The following is a 26,220-nucleotide window of genomic DNA, read 5'->3' on the forward strand; positions in this document are numbered from 1 at the left end:
AAAGACTTTGAGGAATATGATGAATCAAATCTTTAAAGCTCACGAATGTATCGTGCTTAAAGAGCACTTCTTGCCTCCTTACCGCGAATGTCTCGTAGAAAAAAAATCGAGGAAATGCAATCTGTCTGCCATATTCCTACCACCTTATTTCCTCTACACCCCTTTTGCACTATAACTGTTGTACTTTCCGGAATTCGCGGCGAAGTGTTAATTGTGCATTTAGCAACAGCTTTTAGACTGCGAGAAAGTTCTGTCGAGCAACTGGCAGGAAGAAACTCATCGAGTTCTCTCTCTTTCTCTCTCTCACACTCTCGGTAATTCGTAAACTTTGTACACGACACGTTTTCGGGGAAGATTGCTTCCATCTACATCGAATATTACCTACTTGAAAAACAAACGATGTTATCTTTATGTAAAGTATATGTATCAAAAAAAAAAGAAAAGAAAAAAAAGAAAAATTCTATGAAGAGACATCAAAAAATTCATCGAATGGAACAAAAAATCGAACATTCTAAAAAAAATATATATACAATAAGAGTAGTTTGTAAAAATGTATGCATAAATATGATATAATGTACCGATCGAATGAGACAAATATTGAAAGAAAAATATAATATATAATTTCATGTTGTTTTATACGCTTGGAAAAACATCGAAGCATAACAAAAAAAAAAAGAAAAGAAAAAAATTGAAAATATCAAAATAAAGATAATCTCGTTACATCGAATCACTGTGGCGACACGTATCATCGTTTTATCTCTTTTCCTCTCTCGCTTGTTCTCATTCCATCTCACTTGTCCTCATTTCTGCGTATACGGTCACGTTTTCCATCTCGCTTCCAAGAATTCCCCTTAACATTTTCTCTCCTTCTCTCCTTCACCCTTTTCCCACCACCTCACTCTCTCTCTCTCGCTCATTCACTGTTTCTCTTTAAGCTTCCTGTTTCTCTCGCTCAGTTATTTGTACTCATCACGTCGCACTCTTCTGGTTCTATTCGTTCCGTTATTAGCCCTTGTTTGCTGCCACGCTTTGCACTTGCCCTCGGCCAAATCAATCTGAGCGCAATGAAATAGCGGGATGAGTTACCGTATGACGAACTTTGTCATTACGCCCATTCCATTGTCATTTTTCATTTGATTATATTGTCTAAAAGACCCACTTTACGGTAGCCATTGGGTCCATGCATAATACTTATATGCATGCATTATAAGCAAATATTAGTATATATTGATTAGATACTCACTATTCACAGTCATCCGTCATTAAAATAATAATAACTTATTTAAAATCAATCTAATTAGAATCAAAATATAAAACATTTGAAATATTATTGAATTTATATATATATAACAGGTTCAATATGTATATTAATTCTCTTCTAACAATAAGTAAAAGTCTTACTAATTAAAAGATATACAGTATTAATAATTAAAATATGATTTTACAATGTTTAAAACATATGTAATAATAAAAAACAATAATTTATATTATAAGCAATTGAAAATCATGATACATTTTAAACATTTAGTGATTTAACAATCTTAACTTCCACACTAACACGTTTCCTTTACAAATATCGCTTATAAGTATTTATTCCGCCGCATAACCACAATATTCCTGCTACGAAGATCTTTAAAGGAAACTGAGGTAAGAGGCAGAAGAGAAAGAGGAGGGAGTGAGAGACAGAGAGAGAGAGACAGAGAGAGAGAGAGAGAGAGAAAAGAGAAAAAGAGAATAAAAGACGAGTAAAGAGCGAGCTTTGAAACTACGACTGCCAAAAGAGGATGAGAAGAGAGAGTTTGCGAAAGAAAGTTTAATTTCTTACGAGTTTCACAAAGTCTTTCGTGGCATACAACCCTCGGTCCTTTACCACCTGCGGGTCTCTCGACAAAATGCGTTCAACGAAACCCGAAACTTTTCTATGTTCATGTATAAGTATATATATTCTATTTACGTATATACATGCATAAGAATAATACTTATATACGTATATATATATACTTTCCGATGAGATCATTTCGAAAACTTACTTCACAACGAATAATTCATTCTGATAATACGGAAAACGTTGACCTTTTTAGAAACATTTTTTTATTGTCAATAATTCGAAGAAGTGATACATAAATAGAAATTGTAGCAACTGTTAGAATTTGTATAAGTATCGGTGACCGAAAGAAATGAAGATATAGATGTATACAATAATTAATATATAATCGCGAGATATCATTTTTATCGGACCCCGAAATAGAAGAAACTAAATACAAACGGAAGTAGTTCACTTTAAAACTCGAAATATTTCATCTGAAATATCTTCTAGATCGCGCTTCTGCCGAATTTAGTCAGTCATTGTCCACCCTTTTTAGAACGTAGAGAGATTTAAAAACGATATTAAAAAAAGTATTAAATTTATTTTACGTATGTATACGTGTACGTGTTTTGTTAATATGCAAATGATATGCATATGTACGGGAGTGTGCATACTGCTGGCGAGTGATATATGTATGTATATGTGCATACGTGTATATATTAGCATCGTATTTAAGACGAAATACATTTAACTCGGTTAATTATTTAAATAATATTAATTAGAGTATCGTTAAAAAAGTGGATATAAATCATTTTATCTAATATAAATAAGAAGATAAATGAGATAAAACAATATATAATACATAAAATAGGAACACGTTAGAACACGTTTAGTCTGAAAGTAAAAAGAATAACGATTGAGAAAGGAAGAGGAAGGATAGGTTAAGCTAATCAAAAAAACGGTATCTCAGTCGTTGAATGTTTTGTTTATGCATACATACATACTTATGTCACTCCTCAGCTGATGTTTATATTCCAATATTGTTTTTATTCTTTTAAGAATCTCTTCGTCGAATTTGTAAACACATTGACTTTTGTACTCGTTCAAAAGGTGATTCGGTAGCTATTAAGTATACTGCAAAGCTGTTTCTATATTCAGTCATCTTCGAACGTTGAGAGAAATACGAACGATATAAGAAAAATATCAAATTTATTGCGCGTATACGTGTGTATTTTATTGCTATAAAAATGATATGCATATGTGCGAGAGTGTGTGTTGTGCTACTGGAGAGTGATATTTATGTATGTGTATACGTTTATATGTAGCGTTAAATTGTATAATTCAATTAAATCGTGGAAACCCTAGGTTTTACACGAAATAACTAGATATTTTGAGAAAAACATAAAAAGAATTTGATTATACACTAAAACTAATAGTTTTAGAAAATAATGAGGTTATATATGAATTCACAAGAAGAGAGTAATTAATGTATACGATTGAAATTTAATCCCTCTTTAAAGTCTACTTTTCTTTCTACAACAATGATCGTATTTATCCGTTCTTATCTCTTCGTGTACTTTGAAAACCAATGTTCTGTTAGTCTCGCTTTTCTATCGTATCTAATCTACGGATCAAATTTCAATTTCGTACCTTAACTACTATACTCATGCAAATTCATATATTATCTTGTTGAAATATGCAATTCTGTCTTCTTTTTAATGCTATAATTAATCAGTTTAATTATTTTATGTAATAGTTAATTATTTCACGAATTAATAGATTTCACAAATGAACGCTATATATATATAATATGTATGTATGTATACGTATGTATATACAAGTGTGTGTAGACGAGATACACACATTCAAAAGAGATAAACGTGCTTCTAGCAAAAGGAAACACAGTGTGAGAGAATTGGACCGAACCAAAACGGAAGTGAAATTAGTGAATGCTGTATAATAAAGTGTCGAGAGGGGGTAGTAAGGCAAAGGTGAAGGGAGGGTGTGAAGTGGACGACTGCAAAGAGAGACGTGCCTACTAGAGCGAGTCACGCTTAATGAAAAGTTCGTGACAAAAGGTAATGAATGAAAATTTTACTTAATTACCTATTCGCGTGTTTCCTAGTACCTACCTACCCTCTATCGTAGGATGCAAAACGTTTCGACATTATTTTAGAATTTCATCGTGAGCCAAGATTGTTCTTTTCCATTGAAGTCTTTTAATAATGATTATTTTGTATTATACTCATTAATAATTGCGTTGAAAGTTGATCTCGTTGAACGTTAACTGGAACGTTACGCATTTGTGATATTCGCGGGGTAATTTCATTAAAATTCGCTGACGTACGTAACGCGAAAATGCAATTAGTGATTTATTCAAAATACATTTCACGTATTTTCAACGACAGGGTAACATCCATCAATATAGTCATATTTTAAATAATTTTATTTCAGAATTCGCTAACACATAAGCACAGATAAATAAAATCGTATTGTTTATATCAAAATACATAGCAACGTTTGACTGTGTACAGTATTATTGTAACACTTCGTACCGCTGACTGTTACAGTATTATAATTAAACTGTAATAATCTTTTTTTCTCGATTCCATTTAAAAACAGCATGTCATATCTCAACTATTAACAATAATTCGAAATCAAAACTAATGAAATAAAGGTTCGCTTAATTACAAGTTTGCGTGTCATACCCGTTCGTATTATATGATACGAAAACGAGGAATAGATAAAGAGGAAACCAGAATATCGAAGAGGAAGGGAATAAAAGTAGTGTGAAAGGAGAAAAATTACTTGGTGCTAGCATCGTTGAAACGTTGTTTGCACGGCTTTTTTTCATTCCGTAGGATTAATGCGTAAACCGAGTACCTCATAACGAAAAGGTGGACTGTCCACGTAACAAATCGATGTAGATTCCGGAACATTTTTTTCAACCCTCGAATTTACCTTCTCCTTCTTTCTTTCTTTCTTTCTTTCTTTCTCTTTATCTGCCGAGCTGCAGAGGAAAGAGTGATTTGTCGACAGGAAACTCAGGCCGGTTAAGGCGGCCAAGTAAAACCTTCCTCCTACAAAAAACGAAGAACACGAACAAAACGAACGTTCAGTGGACTGGAGAGGTTAAAAGAAGAAAAGGACAGAGAGAAAAAAAGAAAGAGAGAGAAAATTTTCCTTTATTCCATCGAAAAGACCTTCTATTTTTTTCTTACCTAAAGAATCATTTTTTCAAAATAATTTTCTTATATAAAACATATGTATGTCACATTGTGACCTAGTTCTTGCCATCTTATTTTGGTCACTTTCTATTTTCATTGTTGTTTCTTTATATTTTCGGTTAATTACATTTGTATTTAATTAGAAATGATCGCATGATTTAGTTTTATATTGTTTAGTAATAATGTGTACTATAAGTATGTATACTGTGGTTTAAAAAAAAAATTGCTATCGGGGAGTAGAGGGGAAACATAGAGGAGTGAAGAATAAATTTGATGTTTCGAATTGCACAGAGTAAAATTTTTGTGACAATTGTACTTTTCCAAATTTGCTATCGACACATTTGTTGTTTGGTCAAACGTGAATAAAAAAAGAATATTTAAATATACACATCCATATGCACGTGGATAAAAAAGAATAATTAAATATACACAAATACACATAACATCCATATGTACATACAAATAAGTAAATATGCACACATATACACACATCACACATACACGCATATATGTAAGTATGCATATACATATAGATATTTATGATATGAGCCAAAAAATATATATACGTGCAAATATATTACGTGCAAAAAAAATTCTGTTCGTAAAAGAATATAAGAAAATAAAACGAGACAGTAGTTATCGATAATTCTTATGGATAAAAATATATCAATAAAGAAGGAAAGACAAAAAAAAACTGGTCGGTTAAGAAATCGAATAGTTTTGTAACAGTACATTCACACGATGTGTGATTTTTTAACTGTATCAGTGATTTCGCCGAATCGTCGTAAACCGTCTGTAATGTTCACACAGTTCGATTTTTTGACCGTATAGCTATACTCTGCTAAACTTTGTTATGTTTGCTTTTTTCTTGTTTGTTTATACAATCGAACATGAACTAACGAAAATAGACACTGCATCTACCGATAAGACAATCGAATCGTCTGAACGTCATGTTATTACAATACTTGCACCACTGACCAAAATTGCCAAATCGGTGATTTCACTGTATACAATTATCAGTAATTTTGTGTAAATGTTTATACACATATGTAACATACGCAATACTACAGAAGATAGTAAAATAACCAATTTAGAGAAAACATTAATTAATTGTCGTGTAAACTAGCTATAAGACAGTCGTTGGTAATTCTACGTTTATTTTATTGTTTTGGAAACCAAATCTGTTAATCATGTTGTTCTATCGGATTTAATTTACGGGTCAAATTTCCATTTCGTACCTAAATTACTAGCCTTTTGTAAATTCACGTAATATCTAGTTAAAATATGTAATTCTGCTTTACTCATATTTTAAATAGGCCAGGATAGTTATTTCAGGGTTTAGATAGTCATTTTATGAATCAACGGATTTCACAAAATAATCCTAACATATACATAATTTGTAATATATTTTAATACGTTTTAAAAACACTTTCATATCACTCTTGATTCATTCAAAACATCATACCTATATATATATGAGTATTTAACAATACGTATACAAATTAATTGATCAGTCTTATAAAATATAAAAAATAAAGAACCAATCTAATAAATATAACGAAAGATAATTAATTTTTTTAATGGAAAGCAAATCTGAAATAGATAAAAAGTATCATATCATAGATCATTTTTATATTTATTCATTAAGGAAGAAAAATATTGATAACGAAAAAAGAGAAAAGTAAAAAATAAAGAAATGTTGCGTCATTATACATAATTTATATTAACGTTAGGTAAAATCTTTCGCAAGTTATATAATCCGTATACGAATATATTCGGATTTATTCGTGGCGTCGGGCATCGGGCGTCGTCGTCGTCGTCGTCGTCCTCGTCGTCGTCATCGTCGTCGTCGTTGTCGTCGTCGTGAAACGAACTGACGTCACCTCTGAAAGCTTTTTTAAGGTGTATACCGTACGACAGGCGTCTTGAAAAGCCCGGGGAATTATTCACGCGCTCAATCTGACATTCTCTCGATTTATAGACGCGAACTAGAAGAGGGAAAGAGATAGAATAAGAGATAAAAAAAATGCAGACAGAAAAAGAGAGAGAGGGAGAGAAAGAGAGAGAGAAACAGGTCGTCGTACTTTCCGAGACATCCTGCATTCGAGCCGGTGACCGAAGATGATATTTACTTCGAACCCGATGAATGCTTCGTCCTTCCCCTTTCACCTCCTACCCACCCTCCTTCACATTCTTTTATTTCTTCGTCTAAGAATATCATTCTCTAATATCTACGACCTCCTATCAATCTTCATTAATTTCACATGACGTCATAACTTCGTTATTTTCATCTAACAGAACTTATGTACTTATATTATTAGATAGGTTTAATTGTTAATTATCGCCCTGAAAAGATTCTGAAGCATCCGTTTAATTTAGTATACCCACAGATATCTAGGAATTTTATCGGAATATTTTAAAATGTATTAGAAGAAAAAATATATACAGTATGATTTATAAATATAATTAAAGGAAGCAGACAATTTACCGTTTGCGAACGGACGACCTTTATACGTGTATGAACGCGAATCATTAGCGTAGTCGATTAACTGGTACATGCATATTGTGTATTGGTATATTTTAAAGTTTAATTTATATTAAATAAAAAATAATGATAATAATAATAATAATAAATAAACGAGTAAACTTTAACGAGCGTATCATTTTTGCATCTTTTTAATGATATAAAATTATTGGGTAGACTACTAAGTGATTGCAGATTTTAAATAAGAAGGAAAATTCAAAATTTTTGCTGAAAAATATAACTTTATTCAATTAGGTACTGTCCGTTTTTGTCGATGACCTTTTGCCATCGTTTATACAGTGTCATAATTCCACGTTCATCAAATTTCTGATCTTTGCTGTCAAACAAGTGAATTAAATGTAATTTGTCTATCCATAAAATCCGCAATCACTTAGTTGCCAACCCAATACATTAACAGCGACATTAAAAGTAGGCGATCATATGGTTGATCCATCTAAGGGATGGGAATCGAAAAGGATTAATAAATATATGTAATAATAAAATATATAATAAAATAATAATATGTGTGTGATTTCTCAGAAAGAGAGACACGAAAAATGATGCGACCTCTTTGGTAGCATTGGATAAGTACGAAAGAGGGTTAATAGAGTTTATAGAGAAGTGCTTCGAACACGTAAGAGGAAGAGTAATAACGACGAACAATAAAATAATAATAAATTGGAATTTTTATTACGTATATGTTAACATATTTTTGTTCTTTTTTTCTCAACAAGTTTTATTTATACTCATATGTATATATATAAAATTAGTATATCAGTATATAAATGTGATACACCTTATATACACTTTTATTGTTAGCGACGCATCGATCGTAAACGGACGAGAACGGGGGTTCCCATTAACCCGAATTAAAGTAACCTGGCTTGGCTCTTATTGTTAGTCGCGACCCGATGATCACGATCTCCTTTCCCAACCTAATGTACCACTCGGCTTACTTTCTTACTTACTTACTTACTTTCTATCCTTCTTACATACACTGACTATGCCATTTACTATTTTTAGAAAAATGAAACAAAATTAGAGACAACAAAAAATTTAATAAAAATTCATGTAACAGCTATCCAATTATTGGATATTATCTCTTTTTATTGAAATTGTGTAACAATATTATTCGGACATTATCGAAAATCATTAAAATTAATATCGATGCATATAAATAGTACTTTATGAAGTTTTTTTCTTTGAATGTTATTGTTATCGTTAAAAGATATCTATAATAAATCTTAGCAATTGTAACTTTAATGAAAAAAGGAAAGAAGACGTATAAAGTCGAAATTTTTGGAAAAATGCATAAACGTGATTCGAAATTCGATCATGTTCCAACGTGAACGGGATCTCGTTTTCACGTTGTTTCTTGTTTATCTTTGAAGGAGATGTAACAAACTTTGTAATCGTCGATCTTCCTTACGTTGCCAAATGGATTGCTTTGCTGAGCTAATTGAATGCTCGTTGCTGCATCTGATTAGGGTGGTACCCGGACACTGTACCGTTTATAGCGTTTGCACATACGTATATATATATATACATATACACGTATGCATATATCTATATATATATATATATATATATATAGATATAAACACCCTGTTTCAATGATTATGTTCGTGATAGTAGGGTCGTTTCCGAGAAGGGATCCCCTTCTCGAAACTATCTCGTAATGTTACCTATACAAATAGAAATGGTTGACTAACAATAAGTTAATAGAATATATCTTCATTTTCAGATTCTCCTTTGAGAACAATGTTTTAATATCATGTTATTAAAAAAAAATACCTCTCGAAAAATAAAGAGAGAGAAAGAATGTGAGAATAAATTATTGCTACTGAATGTTGACAATCTAAATAAATCAGTTTACGTGCGCGTGCGCGTGCACGTGTATGCGTGTGTTTGCATTGTCTGTATCTCTGTAGCATTCTAGTGAGATCCCTTTAACGTTCATTGTCTAGCAATGCTCCCGGAAATGAACGTTCTGCCTGTAAATTTACTGATCGGAATATTACCTAACTATCAAAATAAACTCTTTATTTACTTAAGTATTATACATGTAATAGAGTTTTTATTTGCTAGATTTTCTTCAGGTTTTTTTTCCAAGAATATATCGAGGATATAATAATAATAATATCCTATATAAAGATAAAATTAATAAATGTAATAAAAATATTGGTTGATGTATTATTATTATAAGCATTGTTCATCTATTTCTAGTGAGATTTTATCTTACGATTCTAGAATAGAATACATGATATATATAAACCGTATCTTGTTAGTAGATTCAGTAAAAACATTTATTTTGTGATATATTTTATATAATAATTATTTATATTGCAAAAACAATCATAAAATAAATCATAAAATAAATTTGTACAATTTTGTTATTTAGCGGACTGTTATAATTATTGGGATATTTATTTATTGGAATGTCAAGTAAACAAGTTGTATGTTACTTTGATAATTATACAACTTATAATTAACTTTTTAAGTGTGAAGGAAACTAATTTACTAAGAATTCAAATATTTTATGTTATAACAGTAAATAAGAAAAGTAACAATTCGCGCTTTACGCGATTATTAAAAAAGAGTCCCAAATATAATCCTTCTTCTAGTTTAAATTTACATTTATAATCTACAAAGTACTACGACAAACAATATTAAAAAATTACGTTTCGAAGAATAAAATTTGTATTAAAACTTAAATCAAAAAAAAGTTTTCCTTTTCCTTTACAAAAATCACTGGAAAACTTTTGTGTCTTTATTTCGATAAAAAATGTTCTCGTAATTGAATTTGATCGGATTTTCCAATGCGAAACGCATCTAAAGTTGTATTTTCTTTGACTAAATAACGAAGTGAAACGACGAGAATATAACTCGAGTCGATTGTAACCATATAAGGTTGCGAATAAGCTTGTACGCTCGTAAATTCAGGGTCTTCTTCTTCGATCTCTTGTACGGGGCGAAAGTTTCACGAAGGAACGAAGAAACGAATGTGTCCACAGTTGTATATATGTGTGTGTATATATATATATATATGTGTCGTACAGGGAGAAATGTAGCTTATATATCTCCTGCAAGGCAAAGCATTTAGTTTTACACATGCCCTCTCTATCCTTAAAAGCCTTAAGATTTACATTAGGTTTAATGCCTTTCTACGATTAATTCTACTGTGCAAGTAGTTCGTTTAGTATAAAAACGCGGTTAAGAGATCGAAAGTGAGAGATCGAAGATTTAAAAGGTAAAAGTATTTTAATAGTTTCAAATCGTTTACGTAAGAGATCGGACATCAATCTTTTTTTTTCTAAACGTGAAGACATTTTATCTACGAAGAAGATCTTGTAAGAAGTTAATTTAAACATAATTGGAAGAGTACGAAATATATACAAGAATTATCTTTTTTTTTCTTTTATAATAACTGTTTTTATCTTAATCTTGTAACCTTAAAACAATTGAGAATTTGTATATTTAATTGTGAAATATTCTTTCGACTTATAAATCATATCCCTTTTGGTTTTACCTTCGTGTTATTTTAATATATCATTCTACTAATTAGAGAGCTCTGTTCGAAACTTGGATATAATTTACTATCTCCAGTAATTATAGCCGCCTCGTATCAGCAAAAGAATTGATTTTCATTTCCAACAATTTACGAAAGAAATATCAGTTAAATTCGGCCAATTAAATTTGCGAAATATCACTACCATTTATTTCAAATAATATTTCCTTCTTTGACATTTCCTTTTTTCTTCCCCTTATTATTCCATTAACGTCTCGGTAATAAAATATATTTTTGTGGGTACTTTACATTAGTGATTTTCGTTAAAAAATAAAATAATATTTAACAAAAGGAATATTTTAGGCATGAAAACATTTTATTCATCAGGAATCAAATTTGTCGCTAAATGACCATTGAAATATATCAAATATAATAATTCATAATGGAAGACATAATTGGTGGTGATAATTTATTAAATCGTATAAATGAAAGTTCAAAGGAAAATGCGAAACGTTTTATTATGCACCTATTGGCGACATAACGAATGGATCGACTTCCTATGACACTATTCTGCTGTGGCCACTGTTTAGTAATTACTCGTGGACGATGAATTGAATTATTAATATCCCTCGGAGAGAGAGAAAGCAGCGTGTTAAATCGATTCAAGATAAATCAAGTTTGACAGAGCCGAACCACGATTGCTTTGCGTGGACCGATGAATAATCATGTATCGATAGTAAATAATCATCGATAATGATCCGCTAATGTTTAATATCGACATGTGCATTTAACAACAATTACAAACGCGAGGAACACAGAATCATCGAACCGATGATCTTCGTTGAATCTATTTTGAATCTACGATTTCACCTGGGGCGGATAAATTTGCAAAACGAAATTTCTTCTTAATCACCAGGCATTAATTAACTTCGACGGTATTAATTATAGAGCTGGGACGAACGTATGTATATATAGAGTGTACGCATATACATAAATATTACTGCAAAACGATAGGCAGATGAGTTGGTCGTAGAGATAGATAGATAGTGATATAAATCGTTCACGGTGATTCGCCCAATGTAATTGAAATATGATGTACCTAGAAACGTTGGTTATTCAATAAATTTGCGATGTTCGAAGGAAAGTCGATAATATAATATAATAATATTTTATTGTACGCTTCTCTTGGCGATGAAAGGAAAACGATATGACATACAAATTCAGAAAGCAGAACGATCATTTGTGCAAGTCTCAAATTACAAGCTTCATTTTTACCGGAAAGACGATTTGAAAAAAATAAATATCGAATGTTGCTAATATTAACGATAAAAATTTAATTGGAACGCCCATTACCATAAAAATGTGGAATTCGATCTGGTATAACGGAAGGATGAAAGAGAACAAAAAGTAAAGTAATACTGACTAAAAAAGCCTTCTAACCGTACGAGAAAATAATTATTGCAAGCGCAGCAATTAGTATTGAATTATTATACTATACTATAATAAAACAGTTTAATGATATCACGAAAATCATTTTGGTAATACCAGACTCGCTCATTTTATTTTCGTTCTATGTATAATAGTATACACGTTTATTCATCTCCTTCGTACTTGTTCTCATCTCATTTTGTTTAAAAGAATATCCCTTTATTAAATGCTCGTTATGGGTGCACCCTAACAAGGAAAAAAAAAGAACACCCGAACACTCATGATTTTCTTTTCTTTACGTAACGATTTTAAAATTATTTTCCAACGACGCACGCTTTTATAACAACCGTTATATAGTACGTTGTAATATTTTTTCTTTTTTTGTCCAGACGGCAATTGCGAAATAAGCGGATCTCTTGGCCTCTTCAAAGTAAATCAAAATTAGTTTCATCTTGGAAAGAAAAATGTACGAATGTAATGAAAAATTAACAAAAATGAGAAAATGAACATTTTTTTTAAACTGAAGCCCAAATAAATAATATGTTCATCGCGTAGTTAAAATATTCTTACTGAAGATTAAAATATGTGTTATATTTTCTCATTCAATAAAAGAAATATTATATTCGCAATTCTTTTTTATATTCAATATAACTTTAATTTTTTATTTTTGAATTTTAGAATAAATCAAGAATTAAAACGATTAACGATTACAAAATCATTATTTAACAGAATATCAACATTTTTTTATATTTAATCATATATATTACTAATTACATTCTTCAAGTTTTTCTTGATACTAGTTCAATCGAGTAAATTTAAAAAAAAAAAAAATAGAAAAAGAAAATACGAAACAGTTGCATTACAAAGTATTCTCCATTAATATTATGTATTACTTTGAAATCGTTGATTTTATTATATTAAATAGAATTATTCGATGTAAGCATGTTTAAACATAATCGATAACTGAAGAAATCTTTTATATCGGATAGATTTGAGTAACGTATAATGTTGATTTCAAGTAAACATTGAAGTTGTATAAAGATAATGTAAATTCTGAATTGACTTCGAAATATATTATGAGAACGTTCGGCTTATCATCCAAGAAAGATATGTGTAATAGTTGGTACTCCTCGTTGAATATCACGAGTAGGTACCATATTTCGTAAAGCCACCCTCATCTACACGATGCTTCACCGAGTAAATCCTTTCAGAGAGGATAATCCGACACTTTTAATCTTCCACCCTACGTGCCACAAGGACTGATATATTCGTATTCTTATGTCAGTACAATCACTTAAGTGAAACTATTCTAAATTTACACTATATAACAATCAAATGAATCCTTCAATATCTTTCCTAGCAAATACTAAGTTTCTAAGAATGATTTACTTTAAAATATATTCACAATCAGCTAATGAACAACGAACGTTGTTTATCTCTTCGATTAGATCCGATCGATTTGATTATCTAACGGAATATATTATAGGATGTTTCAAAATATGTTAACATTGTTTCATGAGTGGTTTTAATTTGTTATAAAAAGAAAATAAGCTTGTATAATCATATTCTCTATATAACATTGTTTCCAAATTATAATTGTTTTTGAATTATGCCTTTTGTTACATACTTTTTATTGTTATTGTCCAAAGTAGTAACATTTAATTTCAATGCATCGTAACAACCGTTTTATCATAGATCTTTCCGTTCGTTTTAAAATATCATTGGAAGAAAGAACGTTGTAAATACAAGAGACGTATTAACCCTTTGAATGCTGAATACTTTTAACTGAAGTGTTTAGTATAAACGAAATACTTTATTACTAGTGTGATTGTTTTGTTGATTGACTATACTCTAACCACATTTAATAATAGATTATATTTAATAATTACAGTTTATGTTTATTACATAATTTTGTTTCATGTTACAAAACTGAAAACAATAATCAATAAAAATAAACTAACATTACATTATTTGCATTAATATTAACAAATACATGTACGCGTCAATAGTCCAGGCTGGGAACTTTGAACCAAACCGCATATAATATGCGTCTACAACATTCAAAGCGTTAAAAGATGCGTACACGTGTAGTAGTCGTTGCTACTCACCGATATGCAATCCGGTGATATGCAGGCCTTCAAGATCCATCTTGAGAGTTTATATAGAACGTAGGGAAGAGGATGGCCGACTTGAGCTTATCTCCATTTACGGCTTAAAGACGACTCGAAGACGGGCCCGAGTATGCTCCACCACACGGTCTACTCTCCTCATTAAGCGCAGTCGTACTCTCCTTTACCTCATCCCCCTAACCGTCTAACCCCCTTATCCCCCTTATCACCCTCATACCTCTCTTTCGTTCCCTACTCAGCAACCATCTTCATCGCATCCCACAACGATCCTTCGAGACAGGGTGTCGTCTACATTCGACTTCAGCTAGCTAGCTCGTTCTCCTGGAATTTCTACTCGCGATCTAAATCCTTGATTAAGTTTCCCAAAGGAATTCACTTTCTTCCAATTTCGTCCTTCCGTTGTTACGTGCTATTTATTTATTTTGCTTTTTTTTTTCCTTTTCTTTTTTGAATCGTATAACCATACGATTCATTTGATATACCATAATACTTATTTAACGTAAAAGTTTATATACACTCTATTGCTACTTTGGAATTTTTTAGAATTATTATATTAGGTTATTAAATATGAAATGTCGCATTGTTCAAGTGTATTAAGAATAGTCGGATGTTTCGTAATATTAATGATTTATTAATAAATATAATATATTATTTAAAATATTATTTTCAATATAACGGTATTATAAAAGTATTTTTCCTTATCGCTATATTGTTTCATATTTAAAAAATAACGACAACTAGGCAATATACAACAACAAATATAATATTATTAAAAGTGTAATTTAAAAATAAAAGTATATTTTTTCTATTTTGAGGGTGGAGGGGAGTGGAGAGGAAAAATAAATGGTTACGGATCATAGGATTTTGTAGAGAAATACGAGATATTTTCGTCGCGAACTAACTTGATCACTCTCTCTTTCTCTCTCTTTCTCTCTCTCTCTCTCGCTCTCTCTCTCTCTCTCTCTCTCTCTCTCTCTCCTTTTGAACGCATCCACCTTTACGATTCGACTTTTATCATGGAACGATCTGCGAACTCGCTTTGCTGTGCCATCCATCCATCCCCGACATCTCGAAAGCAGCATGCTTTTGCCTTGTACACGAACTCACGCTTGCACATCGCTACTCTCATCCATATGCATCGATGGAAGATGCAACAGTACAAGGAGCATCCGCGCGTGTACATCGTGGGCTTTACACGATGCGCACGATTATATCTTTTTCCTCACTCCCCCTTCCTAATCTTTTTTTTATCTTCACACTACGTAGCTTTCTTTCGATTCACGAAAAACAATGTATATCTTCGAGTATTAAATATCTATTATTTTCGTAAAATATCATACTATATTGTTGTCCGTTCGTTTCTAATATTGTGGAAAAAGTATGCGTAATTATGCAGTCTTGTTTCTTTTTCTTTTCTTTTTCTGGTTCATATTACGCCAAATTTAACAGATAAATATTGAAGTGAAGATGAAAGAATAATTTGTTTTCTTTTTTCTGTAATTTTAAAGAAAATTTATTTTTTTTATCATTATTCTTATTGTAAATGAGCTAAATGCATTTAATCCTTGAATTCAGCGATCTTCCGAAATTTTTTCATATTCTCGGTGCCTTTTGCTGAATTCAGATTTTTCTTAAAGCGCCTAATATCCAATTCTAACAAGTTCACCTTGCGAAAAAGTATGAAGTTTTTGTTTTGTTAAAAGATCGGATAAAAATCAATAAAGTACGTTTTATTTGTGTGTGTGTGTGTGTGTGTGTGTGTGTGTGTGTGTGTGTGTGTGTGTGTGTGTGTGTGTGTGTGTGTGTGTGTGTGTGTGTGTGTGTGTGTGTGTGTGTGTGTGTGTGTGTGTGTGTGTGTGTAGAAAACTTTGCAACGAACATTTAATTTAAATTCTATTAGATTTCACATCTTATCACATCAAATGGAAAGAAGAACCAAAATTATTCGTAACGTTTCATGAGGAATCACTGTACACTTTGGAAACCATTGCTTTAATTAATTCCAATTAACTTAAATAACGAATAATTATATTAAAATACTATTTGCATTAGAAAATGTAATTTTTTTTTATACAAATACAAATTAAATGATAAAAGAAAAATTTATTCTACAAATAGAAAAATAATACAAACCTTTCTATATAGAAAATATGAAGGAAAGAATAAAAGTTCGCCTGTATCATATAAAAATCGTGAATTCTATATACATCGAAAGGGAACCGCTTTTCACCGGATTCTCTTTAAAATGCGTTATATAAATTTATCCAAGCGTGTATGTTTGTGTTTGCGTTTGAGTATGAAATAGAATGGTTGACATTATGAAACATGACCATCAACAAGTAACCAACGACGTGATTTTTCAATTATTCACGCTTAACATTCATGTATCTTCTACTTTATTTATATCTTTTTCATTTTTATGAAAAAAAAAAATAGAAAAGCATGAAAGTTCGGGAATGAGACTAGTCCAATTTGCGGGATTCCCAAAAAACTGTTTTCTCCTCTTCCTCCTCCTCACCCTTGCTATTCACTCGTCGTGTCTATTAAGTCTCGTATGCGTTTCGGAAATAATGTGGATCGGATTATCGTTTCCTGCAACGAGAGAGGAAATAACGGAAGAGAGAGAGAGAGAGAGAGAGAGAGAGAGAGAGAAGAGAGAGGGATGAAGAGGGAGAAAAAAAAATATCTTCGTTGTCCTGCTTTTCACTTCGTCGAGCAAATCTGGTATTAACGAGGATGCCCGAATATAGTTTCGTTTCTGCGAAAATATTTCGAATGGTGATCCAGTTTTTTGATGGACGTTATAAGGGCTTGTAAAAAAATAATCACATTTCGTAATTGTCCTACGGGAATATTATTCTCGATATAGTATTAATAATAATAATCTTTTGATATACTTCGAATAACTTGAATTTTTAATTATTATACAAAAATTCATTCGTTTTTTTCTTTTATATCAACTTATTATAGATTAAGAGAAACAATTGGAACGTTTGCTTGACAGATAATAATAATTATTTCAATAATGTTAGAATAATATTATCGACGTTCATTTCATAGTGCAACATGACTGAAGATTAAATATTATTTAAATAAAGGAACATCGACATATGTGCCAAAGTTTTCTGAATGCTGACATATTATCTTTCAAATATCTCGAGCCATTAATTGTAGATAAAAATACGATCGTACATTGCATTGTGTAGGTGTATAAATGTGAATCGGATTAAATAATCCATTTTCAGAAGGTAAGAGGTAGTTGGTTTTCAGTTTCTGTCAGTCAATGTTAGTTTTTAATCAATCGAATAATCGATCGACAATCAATTTACCTTATACCAAATAATACCAATATGTCATATATATATATATATTTCTAGCCTTTTATACGGCTTTTAAAATTTTACGTTATTAACGTGAGAAATTCACAAAGAAGAGAACATTAATAACGTGGCTATTTACGAAAGAGTACGATGAGAAACTCTTTACCATAAAATGGTCTTTTAATGTATTCGCACATCTACCAGCGTTGTCCGAAATTGCGAGAAGAAAAGTTTTTGATTTCCACGGAGCCAAATAAAGTATCCTTGGATTCTAAAGCCGAGTTTTAGCAACGTTCGTGCGAGTCGCGCGTTAGTTTTACGAGAGACAAAATTTTAAAATGTTTCTCCTATAAATTTGGCCAGAAAACGTTGTCTACTTTCCGTGATATATTATTTTTACGATTTAACAGATTTATAAATAAACATTTAATATCGTATCTTATATGTACCTATATACAGCAGAATGATTCTAAAAATTCTTCAGAATTTATTGCTCTTTTCATGTATTTAATATAAAAATTAGAAGTCTTGTTATACTTAAAAGAAAAAAAGTACACACACACAAGCACACACACCCTAAAAGCAAATATGATAAAAGTAAAAATATTTTTACACGTGTAGATAATGTACGTTATAAATTAGAAGATAAGCAAAATAGGTAGAATAATTGTTAAATAAAGTCTTAAACAAAGTTTTCATTGAAATATATAATAATTGTACTCTCTCATTATTAAAACCAATAGATTAATTCACGAAATATTTTCAGTATACTCGCTAAGAACACTTATCAACGAAATGGTCTTATATGTATATATCATCCTTCGTCTTTCTTTCTCTTGACGAGTGGAAGAGATTAGAAACTAGAAAGGCATAAGTGGAAAGGATGAAAATCGCAATTCTGACCGTGTTACTCATGTTCGCTGGAAGGTTTACCAGCTGCTTGGGTCGTTTTGTATAGTTCGTCGAGATTTTAAGTGCCAAAGTACGAAGAGTAGAACACAGTACGTCCACAGTAATTTCCTTCCATAATACTCTCGTCTTCTTCTACAATTTTGCTTTTTGTGTTACTTTTTTTCTTACAGGCATATGTTTCATCACTTTCTCTCTCTCTCTCTCTCTCTCCCTCTCCCTCTCTCTCCCTCTTTCTTTCCCCCCTTTTTCTTTCTCGTTTTCTTTTAGTTTTATTTCTTCCGTTTCTCTGGGAAAGCTGCATCGTCGTAGTCGTAGTCGTAGTCGTCGTCCCGTTGGGACGAAAATGCTTTTCCTGGCAACGACGAGAAATAATGCGCGTAGAAATTTCCAGAACCGTTTCAGAGCGGATTATTCAAATTATTTATCGATCTGTCTAACTCCCTTTCTCTTTTCGTGATATGCGAAAATAGAAGACGGAAGGAAACGAAACGATATTTTACATTGGCGAGCGCGCACCTGCTTTCGTTTAATTTGAAAGCTTTCCGTATTACGGAAAACTAAATACATTCTAATTTTACGAGATTGAAACGCGAATACATACGTTCTTCTCTTCGTTAATCGATATTCCGACGAATATTATCTCTCTCTCTCTCTCCCTCTCTCTCTCTCTCTCTCTCTAAATTAAAATATCTCTCAGAATATTTCATTTATGATAGAAATTGTTGGAAGAAAAAGGGAACAGTATTTGATAAGTACGTCAAAAATTATCTGCTGACCAACGTTGAAGTAACATGAGAAGAATCTCTTCTATATATTTCGTTGAATATTTATATATATATAAAAGATAAAAAGAAAAAAAAGATAAAAGAAAAAAAGATATTTATATTACGATAGAATATTCAATCAGAATTATTCGATACGAAATTTGTACTAAAAGAAAAGGCAAATTATTCATGAAGAAAAATCATTTTTATTGTAAGATAATATTATTTAGCATTAATATTTCATAAATGAATCAGTCTAAAGCAGTAATTTTTGAACGGCGCAGTTTATAGCTCCAAATTGAAAACATTAATACTACATATCAAAATTTGATGATTAGGGTGGTCCTTGTAAATGAATAAAAATTTTCATTTAATTCCCTACGTCTTCGTGTTTTTATTTAAAATATAATTTGACTAAAAAAATTGTTAAGTATAGAATTGACATTCATCTTTAATAATATAATAACCCACGTGTCAGCATTAAGTAACATCAATGTCGATGACGAGCATAAATTGAGATGATATTTTTTACTTAATTTGATTATTTATTAGCAAAATTTATATAGCGAATTTTTTGAATCATTTGGAAACTTCCGCTCAAACAGGAAGACAAAAGGAAATGAAATAAAAATCTCAACAAAATAAGGATTTTCTTTTTACCATTTGGAACTTTGCCAATACGATTGGTAGACGACAAGCGAATTCGCAATAAATAAAATGTGGATTAACTTGTTTAATTTTTAATTAATATTTTATATTTTATATCATTTTTATACGAACAAATAGACAGATAGATATTTATTTAATTTACAGCCTGTTGACTCAGTAAATGAATATGGTTACATATGGTTACATAATTATACCTACTCTAACATATAATTATATTTGTTACAATATATGAATAAATAATTGCGAAACGATATTATTAGATTTTCCGATTATTTATATTTCTTAGGACGAAAGTCGTGTTTTTATAATATTATTCATAATTTGCCGTAAGATATATTTTTGTGTAAAACGTAAAAAGTGACTAAAATATTCTACTAGCGTCTAATCGAAATAGGTTAGTGTTAATTAGTTTTCCAAGAGTAGAGGATTCACCCCTCTTTAGTAGGATAATTTGTTCGCAATTATCGGATTCTTAAATGTGCGAACCTTCAAGAACACGAGGAGCGAAAAGTTTAAAGCCCTTGGTGCATTCGACGCGTAAAAGCGGACCATTCTTGGCGGCAGTGTCGTCCTTGTAAGATCATTATGTATACGAAAATAGTCGGAAGAGTGTTTCCGTGAGAAGAAAGAGCTAGAGAAAGGGTAGCTGGAGAAAGATAGAAAAGGAAAAGAAAAGGCGAGTCGCTGAGATCCTATCTAAGGGTACTCTCCCTTGAAAAGTACTTCGAAAGGAACACGAGGAAGCTCGTAATAGTCGCAACCTTAACAAATCGGAAAAAGGATGTCAGCCGACTTCTTAAACGGCTAGCTATTGTTAGTTAAAAGAAAATTCAACAAAAATCAATAAATCGTTTGTTTTTTGTTTTTTTTTTCCTATTGATTTTAATTAAACACCATCAAAAATGTCGTGAATAACAGTAAACTGAAGTTTAGATTTTAATAGATATTCGTTTTCAATACAAATATATATATATATATATTGTTTTAAAAGTTCGTACCGATTTTTGTTAAATTTAATATTTAATTAATGATAAATTTAATAATACAATTGAAAAAATTGTAATACACATTTATCGACCAATCCGATAAAAAGTACGGTAATTAATCATTTTCCTGTACCTTTCATCTTTAAAATGTTAATTAAAGGAACGTATCGACTAGTTAATTTAAAGAGAAAGAAGAAAAATAATAATAATAATAATAATAATAATAATAATAATAATAATAATAATAATAATAATAATAATAATATTAATATTTTCTCTCGACGCCAGTCGTAAGGTAGAGAAATCTGGATGTATAAAAGTCCTCTCGTTCTTTTGTACTCTCGACATTCTAAATTAAAATAACATCAAATAGTTCTCGTAGGGATAGAAAAAGAATCTGTAGAAATGACTTTTCCGAACTTAAACAGCTTACACTTTTAATTGACGGTTTCTTTTTAATTTTACTTTATTACTCGTTTCTCTTTTTACACCTCATTCGTAAAAGTAAACACAAGTAAAACGACGTTACACTTTTGTAGCTTCGAGAGCTTTGGTAACGCTAATTAATTTCGTCTTTCCGACTTTTTTTTTCTTCCCTACGAAACGTGAGCTCTTTCTTTCTTCTACTTCTTCTCCTTCTCCTCCTCCTTCTTCTTCTTCTTCTTCTTCTTCTTCATCATCATTATCATCATCTTTGATTTTTTTTTCTTTTTTTTTCTTTTTCCAAGCAATTACGTCGAACGAATACGGATAAAAAGTTCAAAAGGCTCGAAAGCCGAATAACGACTCGACTTTGTTTGCTTTTCCACTAGAGATTTAATCTTACAGGAGGGCGAGGAGAGGGGACGGAAGATTGGAACAAAAAAAATCCAATTTTAAATTTACCTACGTTTATTTTTCTATGACAATTTCGATCATTAAAAACAAAAGGTATGTGTATAAAAGGGGTAATGGTGTAAAGTCAAAAAAAAAGGGCTGTTATATACTTATTTCTTTATTTTTATCGGTCTCATTTACGTTTAAGGCCTTACATACGTCCAGAATTTTTTAAAAATCGATTTTTCTTTTTAACAGATTGTTGTTCTCTATAGTTTTAGGCTTATTTCTGTGAAAGTCGATTGCAAAAATTCCCCATAGATCCAAAGTTATGGTAGAAAATGTGATTGCCCGACGAGAGTTTGGTGCATGCAAATAGCTGTCCTTTGTTTGAGACACTTAAAACTTTAAACGCATTTATCTCGAAACTACTTTTTCCACTACGGTCGGCATGATAACTCATACAGTTTTTAGTATTGTTTAATGTGATTTTTTTTTAAATATTCGACATCGTTTTCTCTATAGTTGTCGAGCCGGATTTTGGATACTTAGATTTAAAAATTTTATAAAAATAATTAAAGTGTCAAATTTATGATGTAAAACGCATATTTTTTTTTAAACTGCCATAAATTGTTAAATTTTCTGAAATTCAAAATTCTGGCTTGATAACTATAACTATAACTTTATTTTACAAGAATTTTTTTAAATTCTTTAGCTCGATCAAAATTTACTTAAGGTATAATGCGGACCATGGAGCAACTTTTTTTTCTTAGTGTTGTGGATCACGTGATTTTTCATATAGTAATTTTTGTAAAAATAAAGTGAAATAAAATTTATTATAAAGTTTAAATACCAATAAACAATGTGCACTAATTATTTTTATTAATTTCTATGTTATTCCTACTAAAAAATTTTTTTCTTTTAGCATATTTTTGGCGCTGCTAGACGTATTTAAGATCTTTCATATATCATATAGATCTTTCATTTGCTTTTCCTTTTTTTTTTTGATCAATTAATTATTCCAGTGAAATAAACTGAAGGCATTTTTCGGTAAGTCGATCTAAAGTTCAAATATAAATGAATGAGAGAAGAACCTTCGTAGAATCTTACGTTTCTTGTCTGCTCGTTACAAGTTTGAACTCCTTAACCAAGCCTTCTACAAACTCTTGTCTAATTATGTACTCTAAATTAACGTTTTCTCTGACATGACACGAAGCTCGAAACCGAGCTTATTCTATCGTCAAACTTCTGCCATCATCTAATTATAAGAGAAGTAATTTAATCGAACGCATATTATTCCTTATTATTATTTACGATTACTGAAAGAGATAAAAGAAATGAAATCGATCGTTTTATTAATTGCGAATTTAATAAATACCCAAATACAAAATTTAAACAGTAGATTAAAATAGCTACTGTAAAATAAGTTGTAATACGACTCGAAAAGTAGAAAATCAAAAAGGAACAGATAAGTAAGAAATAAGAATTAAATATTATAACCAATATACCACTACACTACCACAATGGGATGTAATAATTAAAAGAAAATAAGTAAAAAATAAGTAAAAAAAAGTAGAATTAAAAATTGTATATATCTCATTACGGAGAAGTCTCAGGAAAAAATCGAAAGAAATATAATAAATATAGAAACAAAAACGATGTGGGGGGGAAAAGCAAAAAAAAATTCAAACAACAATAATACAAATTAATGTAATAATTAATGATATAATAAAGACATTAATAATTAAATCTATAATTTGTCACGTAGAAAAATTCGAACTACGTTACAATACTTGTTCCAAAAGAAGAAGAAAGACAAAAAGAAAGTAATTCGAAAATCAAAACAAAAACAAACATTTCAAATTTCTCTATGATTTTATGAATCAAGAAAGAGACAAAATTTCAATAGTTAAGCGTATTACTACGGATAACAAGAAAGAGTAATTCCTAAGATAAATTCTATGAGTATGTACCATTCGTTTCATTTAGTAACATGCTTTAACTTGGTGTGTTACAAAAGGTAACTCTTGTAATCAACAGAGCGAAAGAAAAAAAAACAAATAGTATGTGATACAAAGAGAGAGAGAATGTGATGAGAGAGAGAATGTGTTGCGTATATGTATATGTGTGTGCGTGGAAAAGAAAGAAAGAAAAAGAAAGAGAATATGATGAAACGAAGTGCTTGTGACTCGAAGACCTAAAGAGAAATAGAGAAATAGAGGGATAGGAGAAGGGTTGAAAAAGAGAGAGAGAGAGAGAGATAACATAGCAGGAGAAGATAGAAATTTCGCATTTTGCTGCGTGCCCGACACTTCCAACATCCCCGGTACTCTTCTTCCTAGTCGCGTTGTGTCGGAGTTTATAGAGATAGGCGAGGACGACGATGGTGCACTCATACATCGTGTCATTGTTGGCGCACGACAATGGGCTACGCTAGGACGAACAATGTACGTTTGTCGCGTCAGGAAGAAGTCCTGACGCGAACGCGCACGAGCACGAGAAGCACAGCCTGACACAACAAGGATAACAATCCCTGTGTAGTCTGCAAAGCTCCTTAGATTCACTCTCTCTCTTTCTCTTTCTTTCTCTCTCTCTCTTTCTCACACAATTTCCCCTTTCCCCCGACATTCTCTTCTTTTGCAATATGTGTTGACGACGGGGCGTATTATACACGTACACATAGATTGTATACAGGGTGTCAGATGTATTTCTGTACAAACCTTGTAATATTCTAGTCGGGAAAAATGATATAGAAAAAGAAGGTGTTATATAAACGTGTTTAAGTTAATTTAAAGATTTGTTAAAAAGTTATATAACATCAATTAAGTAAGAGAAAAGTTTAAACGTCGTACTGAAAGATTATGTTTAACGATTCGCCATATTTTGTTTCCTATTTCTTTTTTTCGAAGCGATTCAACGTATTCTTCTTTGAGTAATAATTTGATCATCTAGAAGATAGTTTGATCTCGTCTCTCATTAGATTTTTATTTATGGAAGAAACTAAAAGAAAAAGTTTACGCAATTTGAGATAATTATACTTCTTGATGTTTATGGTAGAAAGAATAAAGGTATGCAGTTGGAGAAATTAATACATAAATCGAAAAGAAATTTGCCATGAAATAAACAGCATATTACAAGCTGCATCAAACTTTTATTCCCGTAAACTGGTAAAATATTGAATGATACATTTAAACAGTTTCACACAATTTATATATATATTAATTCAATGAACTATGATTATATGACATTATTTATTTTCAGCATCCGTTATTGTAATATAATTAATAGTTTATCAGATATGTGAATACGTAAATAAAAACAATTATTAATTATTTTAACAATTATCATTTATCTGAACTTCTTTAGGCAACTGGAATTTAACGAATAATCTATTAATTTATTACTTGTTTATATGAATCGACATAAAAATGTGCAAGATTATTGTCTACAAAAATTTGTAATATTAAAATAAATATGGACTTGTATCAGATAATGAAATTGTTGTATGTTCTGTTACTGTATATTTCCAGTTGCCTGCAAAAGTTTAAATAAATGAAGGAAACGTTGCCAGAATGAATATTTGTGTTTATTGACATATTCATGCACTTATTTAACATTTTTTTTTTCTTTTTGTACATAGAATACTCTCACAACGTTTGGACCGAAAAACATTAGACACCCCGTATATACATATACACTTATTCGCGCAACATCTATGTTTGGATATATGTCTAGAATGTAATGCGAACGTGTCTCCACCCGTATTTACGTTTGTTGAAGAAGAGAACGAAGATAATAGGCTTAAAAAAACACTCCTAGCATCGTGCAAGCAATCCTTTTCCGCGTTTCTTCTTTCATACTTTATACAAGTCCGAGCTTTTACTACTGTGAAAGTAGCTTGTCAGAGATGAAAATATGTGTCTCCATGCATCATATCGTCTTTTTTGTTTTTAACGTTTATCTACAAAACTCACAAATTTATTATTTTTAATTATCGACGATTTTAAAACTTTGTCCGATATTTGACGCCAATGAACAACGTGAAATTGGTTTTATTTTTTCTTTTTTTTATTTTTATTTACATCAAAATCATATCAAATTCTCGCGTCTATCGTGTGCAATTTGATCGG

At 30.9% G+C, this 26,220-nt stretch overlaps 1 protein-coding gene across 2 annotated transcripts in view; it reads right to left on the reverse strand.

Annotated features, from left to right (window-relative positions):
• Positions 1-26,220, reverse strand: part of LOC122514779 (prolyl 4-hydroxylase subunit alpha-1) — a 287,725-nt gene that overhangs the window by 157,931 nt on the left and 103,574 nt on the right. The gene's annotated exons all lie outside the window — the stretch shown is intronic.

Source organism: Polistes fuscatus, unplaced genomic scaffold (assembly GCF_010416935.1).
Source record: "Polistes fuscatus isolate 324 unplaced genomic scaffold, CU_Pfus_HIC Scaffold1, whole genome shotgun sequence".
NCBI classification, from domain to species: domain Eukaryota; kingdom Metazoa; phylum Arthropoda; class Insecta; order Hymenoptera; family Vespidae; genus Polistes; species Polistes fuscatus.